This window comes from Lathamus discolor, chromosome 3 (assembly GCF_037157495.1).
Source record: "Lathamus discolor isolate bLatDis1 chromosome 3, bLatDis1.hap1, whole genome shotgun sequence".
NCBI classification, from domain to species: Eukaryota; Metazoa; Chordata; class Aves; order Psittaciformes; family Psittacidae; genus Lathamus; species Lathamus discolor.
In genome coordinates this window covers 114,890,598-114,898,097 of record NC_088886.1, presented here as the reverse complement: position 1 = coordinate 114,898,097, position 7,500 = coordinate 114,890,598, and the positions used below count along the sequence as shown (strand labels likewise).

Below are 7,500 nucleotides of genomic sequence, written 5' to 3'. Positions count from 1 at the left end.
AGCTGCATTAGCCAAGGATGCCCATGTCCACAACGCAGTCCCTTGATGTAATTCATCATACAGGTAGAACAATTTTAAACAGCAGCAGTAATTATTCACATGGGTGAAACAAGGCTGCGGGGATCTTTCTACACACTAATTACGTGTGTTTCACCAATGCTCATGCCAGGGGATTTTTCTTTTCTTCAAATTTTTGCAAAGTTTGGTGACTAAATGAATGTGTTTGCTGTTTCTGTGGGTCAAATAAGACACAGAAATATTAAAAAAAAAAAAAAGCCTTACAATGTGAAATTTAATATAATACATCACAGCCTTTCCTTTCCAGTTTTCAGAAGTTAACTTTTGTCACCATTGTCAACACAAACATACCTCAGCAGTCTAGCTCTGCCTTCACAGAAAAACAGAAAGGATATCTTTTTCAAAATAAATATGATAATTTGCAATAGTTTCTCTAAATGTGGGTCACTGGGCAAAGCACACAATGCATTTCAAGCTGATTACTATTTTTGCACTTATGATGCATAAAGTTGTATTCAGTGTCGAGAAATGAAAGTCCTCCTACACAATGCATCCTAACTTCAGAATCTGTTCTTTCCACTAGGTCAAGCAAGCAACTTCAAGCTTTGCCCAAAATTTGTACATGCAATGGAGCTATAGAGACAGCAAGAAAACAAGTTACTTCAAGTCCACAGAGAAGGACCCAAAGAAGTCCTTCCTACAACTCAATGAACAGGAGGGAAAACACCCTGATGTCTGACTGAAAACAGATGCTTATTTTACAGCTGACTCCAAGGAGTAACAAAAAGCCAACTAAAGGGCAGTAATATATGTTGAGACCAATGCTGGTATCCAAAACTTCACAGGAATTAGTGATAATTCTATATAACAGTTACAGTAGCAAAGCATACTAAATTACACACAGGTACTGTCCTAGACTACAGTGTTATTTGCCATTTAACGCTATGTTTACACGGTAGCGCATGGACCAGAACAGAGAAGGAGTATCTGAATTATTGGCATTGCCTTCCATTTTGTGCTGAATCATATTCAAGTTTCGTTTTCTGTAAAGGGGTTATCAGAAAGTACACAGCTCAGACTTCAGCTGCATCCAGAACAACTGGGACCCACACAGGTACAAATCTCAAAAATACTGTATATAAAAGGGTCTGGCTTTAGCTCTGACAAGCATTATTTTCAGTTGAAATTGTTATATTCTAGCAAACCTTCTCCATATCTTCTTAAAATAAATGATACCTCAAATAATATCATCAGACACATTAATTTTACAGTCAGATTTAAACAAACAAGTTGTTCTTTTTCTATCTCTAGAAAGAATTTCCTTGGTTTATGTACTTTGTTGAACAATGCAATGGCAGAACTATGTGTGACATTTTCTTTTCATAATGGTACCTGTTGAAAAATTTTCAGTACTAAAAATGGCCCACACTAACATTTAAATGTTGATAATAATTAACCTGACATTTGAAATACAGTGGTTGCAGTGTTGTCTTGAGGATGTTCTGCTCAACATTACCTAACTAGCCCCTTTTCATACTTACGTGCTTTCTGTACATTATTCTGTCAGTTACTGAACAAATAAGACATCAGTTGCTAATGTATTAACATGCAAAAACTATGCTTAAGGGCCAAACACTGCCCCAATCCACAATGTAACTCCCATTGATGTCAAGTACTGTTAAGGTTGTGACAACCAGTAAAAGAAGGGAACTGAAAAGTAGAGGATCAATTTTCTCCCTGATCTGCAAGGAATTTATGCAAACGGCTCACTGCAGAATAAGGGACGGGAAAGGCAGCATGTGTCATGCCATGGGATGGGGATGGCTGGGCTCCTGCTGTTCTGGCCCATTCTGTATAGCCTTGGTCAAGGCACTGGGGTTAACATTTTGAGAAACTCCCCACCATTTCAGGTGTGCTAGATGGCCAGGTCACCAGTGATACCACTCCCTGTTTTTTCTGTAACATAAGGGTAAGTGATTTTTCAACGGTGACAATTAATTTGCCAAGCGAGCTAAAAGTGAAAGTGTATACCTAAGTACAAAAATACGCTCTTCTCGAAGGACAATGAAAACTCTGTTTCAACCCCATGTGAAGAATTGCACACTCATCATGATCTATCTACATACTGACAGCCCCGGCCAGGAGTGGCCAGTGGGGTGACCAGAGGAAAAACCACGGGAGAAGCCTCAGGAGCACCCTGCTGTCTGGCCAAGCCTGGAAACAGGAGAGAAGTAACTGGTTTCTTCCAACATTCCCAAGCCATGACCATGTATTTCAGCTTGGTGTATGCAAAGTATTTAAGGAAAAATCCTTCAGGTAGATAGAGTCTGGGGGGGTTAATGATTTCTTACTCTGTAGATAACAGAACCCTCTAATAGTCATAACACTGTGTAGCACAGTAAGTATAAATGATAAAATCTGAGAATGAACTAATAGCATTACCCTTGCATTTCCTTGCTTTTGTCATCTGCAGACTCTAAACAGAAGAGACCTTACCTGCTTTTTGTGTGTGTGTAATTGTTATCTTCTCTGTTCTATTACTAATGAGTGTCTCTCATCCTAAGAGAAACGAAGACAATACAAGTGATATGACAGGAAGCTTAGGGTACACCCACTCTGTTCCCATCAGAATAAAGACTGTTTTCAGGGAAGGTACATAGACAATAAAAAAGCATTTTTAGAAATTTTTCAGGCAACCATAATTGGTATGGGAATGGTGATTCTAATAGGATGTACCATCAGGATGCAAACTCCACAAATAAGGTGACTCAGGATTCAAAAGACAAAATTTTCCCAACAGGCAGGACATCAACTGTCCTTAAGATCTCATACTAGCAGGGAAGAAACACAGAAAAATCTGAAACGTACACCTTAAGAATTGCTTGGTCCTGAAGCCTAAAAGTCAATGCTTAGGCCTGTGTCTCACCCCACCAAGTTGCTTTTACACATAAGAGCTATGGAGTACGTGTCTAGTTAAAATAGTTAAACCCACTACAGACTTCAACGAGAGATTATGGTAGTATTTTGAACCCCAATAACAAGCCCATTACAGGCTTCAAAAAGAGACTGCAATACTATTTTGAACTCCAATAAAAAGCTCCAATAACAAGCAGTGCTCCTGTATTATGCAGGTAAATTATATTTTTTCTATTAATTTATATTTTTTCTATTTATTTTTTCTACTCTATTAGCTAGAGTCCTGAGCCTGTTACTCAAGTTGCACTGTCAGGTGAGACATATTACACATTAGTAAGGCTCTTGGCTCTCTCTTGGCTTTTTTTCTCAGTAAGTGTTTGTTTCCTTGTTTCAGCTAATGACAATAGGATGCATCAAGGTTTATATATCTTGACTGGGAGACATTAATTTTGGCAACTGTGTGGTCAACCAATCTCTGCTATCCTTATGGCTGTCTCTGCACTGAAGTGATAGGCCAGCTTCTTGGATGCTGATGACCACGCACAGATTTGTCTTTCTATGAATCTTGAGGGCGTCGATTAAATCACATACGCTAGATTCCCAGACTGGAGTTTCTCTGCTGAATACGCACTTTTAAGCGGTTACACAGCATTAAAAGCACAGATGAATGCTTTTAGAAATATAAATAATGGATTATTTATTTATCCTTCAAGATAGCCTTTTCTCCCAGTAGATTATAGAGCTTGTTCACAGGAGATACAAAAGCATAGCCTGGAGGAAGACAATATACCTTCATTTTTTGCTTGAAATAGAATCATAGAATCAACTAGGTTGGAAAAGACCTTTAAGATCATCAAGTCCAACCATTACCCCAGGACTGCCAAGACCGCTACTAAACCGTGTCATGGGGGGCCTCATCTACATGGTTTTTGAACACTTCAGGGATGGTGATGTCACCACTTCCTTGGGCAGCCTGTTCCAATGCCTGATCACTCTGTGAATGAATTTTTCCCAATATCAAATCTAAACCTCCCCTGGTGCAGCTTGAAGCCGTTACCTCTTGTCTTGTCGCTTGTTACTTGGGAGGTGAAACCGAACACCATCTCCCAACAACCTCTTTTCAGGTAATTGTAGACAGCAATAAAGTGTCTTCCCTGAGCTTTCCCTTCTCCAGACTAAACAACCTCAGTTCCCTGAACTGTTATGCGTAAGACTCATTCTCCAGACCTTTCACCAGCTTTGTTGCCCTTTTTAAATGAGTATGGAGTTGGTATGACCCTAATGTTCCTGATGTTTAACAAAATGTTTTTGTTGCTTAACTGTATCCTTGATCTAATTTTGATGATTTTTAAGTATTTAAGGACACATTTCATAAGTCTTAAGAAATTACAAATACATTACCTTACGAGGAATCAAATGTCAAGAAAAAAAGCATCTCTCTGTAATACTGCAGCTTAATATTTTAGCACTTCTCTTTCCCTGCACAAAATCTGCTTTTCTTATTCTTTAGACATAAAGAACAGGACTATTCTTGAAGTTACCCTACTGATATAGTTTAAAAATAATAGTCTAATCTTTCTGAGGACTGAAAAGACAAGTGAATAAGAAATGATGGATGAACAGTTGTAAGCACTAGTGAGGGGCTCTCCCAGATTTAATGACATTTATTACAATTTGACTCCTGTCCCTGATTAGTAGGCATGTGTTTGTTCCCATATTCTAGGTTTGGTAGGACTAGAAAAAAAGAATGGCTGTGGCTGCAGAGTTCCTAGTTCACAACATTTATTTGGGGTTATATAGGAGAAATCCTACATAGGAGGAATCACTGGTATTTTCATATCTGCATTTTGGCTCAATTACCTTCCTTTTACTTTCACAGTAATTTTAAACCATTTCATTGACTTTAATAATTATTCAATAATTAATTGACTTCAAGGCCAGTTTGGATGGGGTTTTGAGAAACATGGTGTGGTGAAAGGTGCCCCTGCCTGCTGCAGAAGGGTTGGAACTAGGTGATCTTTAAGGTCTCTTCCAAACTCTTCCATTCTATGAATCTATGAAAAAGGCTCCAGATAACTACAGAATTTGGTCTGCTTTTTCTACTGACTGACTGACTGAGAAATCTGGCTGCAGAAAAGACAGAAGAATGTAAGATTTACAGCAGAGAGACGGAGCCAACCCTGTGTTCTGATTAGCAGTTTGGATGCCATTGTTCTGTCTGGAAAACACATGTCATCCACAGAATCACCCAAGCTGTCCATTGACATCTGCCAACATATCCTCCATCATTCCTCTCTTTCTTATTTCTCACTCTCATCTTTATACCTCTTTCCTCACTTCCCCGTTTTTCTGAAAGCCCCACAAGTACTCCAACACAGTTAGGAGTTACCCATTGTAAAAACTGATATGTGTTTCACCCCCCCATCAATATCACCTTCAGTTTCAAGCTGACCGTCTCAAAGTAATAGAAAATAGACCATTCCTCTGAGTCTTCTAGCGTGTCAGATTTGTGCTGTGTTTCTCTCTGGGGACAGAAATTCATAATAGCCCAGAGGCTTCATATTTTTTAAATTGTCACACTAAGACTTGAGTGCCTCCATGAAAGAAGCAGTAGAAAGAGATGCCTGAAGGTAGGCTGGGAAGAATCCAAACTGATGTCAGGTTTCCTTCTACCTTCTCATCAATAGGGTCTTTGAAGAAGAAACCTCTTCAGAAAAGAAAAAATAACTTTCTCTTTAGTTAAAAAGGCTACCATGGTTTCAGTTTGGAGACTGACAGTTATGTTAGCTTTATTACCTTAAAATCTATACAGCCTCATGGTTTGCAGTGGATGGCTTTGCCTCCACAAGTTTTGATAATGTCCTTGAAAGAGAAATACAGATGTATAGCTTCATTCAGCATTGACTTTGGAGGTGAATATTTTACCCCCTTTCCTTTCCCTGACTGTTTGGAGTGTAGTAGTAGTGATAACTCATATGCAGTATGCCTAAGAACTGTAGCAGGGGTAAAACAAAAAAATAAATAAATTTTAAAAAATCAAAGCTTTTACTGGACTAGAACAGTCCCAAGTCTGATAGTTTTCCTTCTTCACTGCAGTGACTGATGATGAGGGATAGAGAAGATGAAAGGAGAGCTGGAACTGTGCATCGCTGTCTAGTATCTTTTGTCCCAAAGATACTTTTATTATTTTCATTATTGGTTTTAGCTTTTATGTAGAAAGAAAATATTCTTAACTAAAGAAAAATTTGTTTTCTGAGGTCTACGCATTTTTGTGTACAACTTTTTAGAGAATACAATCTCATGTTCTTTAAGAGTCCTGAGAAAAGTGGCAGTCTTGCTATATAGTATAACTTCTTCAGTGAAGGATAATTTCTGTCGAAATATATGGACATGGCATTTTCTGAAAGATAAGAAATTGCAATTTATCCACCTTACGTGTCTATCAGCCTATTCAGATTTCACTCTTGCTGGGAAGGACCTGCATTACAGATTGTACAATGGTGTCATGCCCAAGCAGAGCTACAACAGCTGAACATGATTATTTCTTAGGAACCCAGCTCTCCCACCATCTCCCTGGAAGGATTTAAGTTTATAATTTCAAGCAGAATAATTCTCCTCCAGCTGGTAGAAGAATTTGTCAGGTTCCTGTGTTTATGAGGGAAGTATGAGTACCTGGGATGGTAGCCCCCAGCTCTGTAGCCTGAAGGGGACTTCATAGGTAAAAAACAAATTGTCCTACAATTATTCACCTAGGATGTATTTTATAGGGAAAAAAAAAGGGGGGGGGGGGGGGGAGAAAATTGTCTCTTACTCACACCAAGTAAATGTAGAGCAAGAAAGCAATTTTTTTTTTTTTCCTCTGGTCAGAAAAAGACTGGGATGGTGGCTGAGTGGTTGTGGATATGTGGTTTGTATGTCCTTGTCAAATGAGTCAACTTCTTCATTCTCAAAGAAGTCAAATCCACTGTTAACACAATGGCAGAGGAGCTGTTGCATATATCTATCTATTAGGTAGGCAGGTGGGAGGAAAGGTAGAATTATCCAAATGTTGTAGGCTGAAAATTTTATTGCTAAAAAAAATCCAGAGAAATGTTTCCTGAAATCCTTTAAGATTGTCAAATGAGATTTAGCCTTCAAAGCTGTCGTTATGTGCTATGTAAATCTATATTTACAGACATAATTCAAATGGTGGCCCACTAAGTACACCGGTATTAGCATCCACACGACTGCCAGGAGAAGTTCTAAAATATCACAGAACATTCTTTTTATATGAGAGTGGCACCTGGATTACCCAATGTGAACAGAAAGACCCTTTGTAAATGGACACAAGTGGCACCAGAGGCAAGCATTTGATGTACAGGATAAATCCCTATTACTACAAAACTTCAGCTGCAACAGTAATTCTAAGTGGGAAGTACTTACTAGAAACAAGTGACATGGTTTCTGATATACTGCTAACAAAACAGATGACTAGCATGCTCCCAATTCCTCTCACCTTAGGTTTCAGCACAGACCCCTTGGGACCTTGACCAAAACCTGGGAACACACGGCTGTACACTGCACATC

The 7,500-nt window shown here is 38.8% G+C and overlaps 1 protein-coding gene across 4 annotated transcripts in view; it reads right to left on the bottom strand.

The window, feature by feature from the left end:
- Positions 1 to 7,500, bottom strand: part of ZEB2 (zinc finger E-box binding homeobox 2) — a 116,674-nt gene that overhangs the window by 34,413 nt on the left and 74,761 nt on the right. Inside the window, exon 1 of one of the 4 annotated variants that reach the window (XM_065671254.1) lies at positions 1 to 142. This exon is cut by the window's left edge and continues 25 nt beyond it. The exons of the other annotated variants lie outside the window; for them this stretch is intronic. The gene's annotated coding sequence lies outside the window, so the exon portion shown is untranslated. Of the gene's footprint in view, positions 143 to 7,500 lie in introns of those variants that run through there. 4 annotated transcript variants of the gene reach the window in all.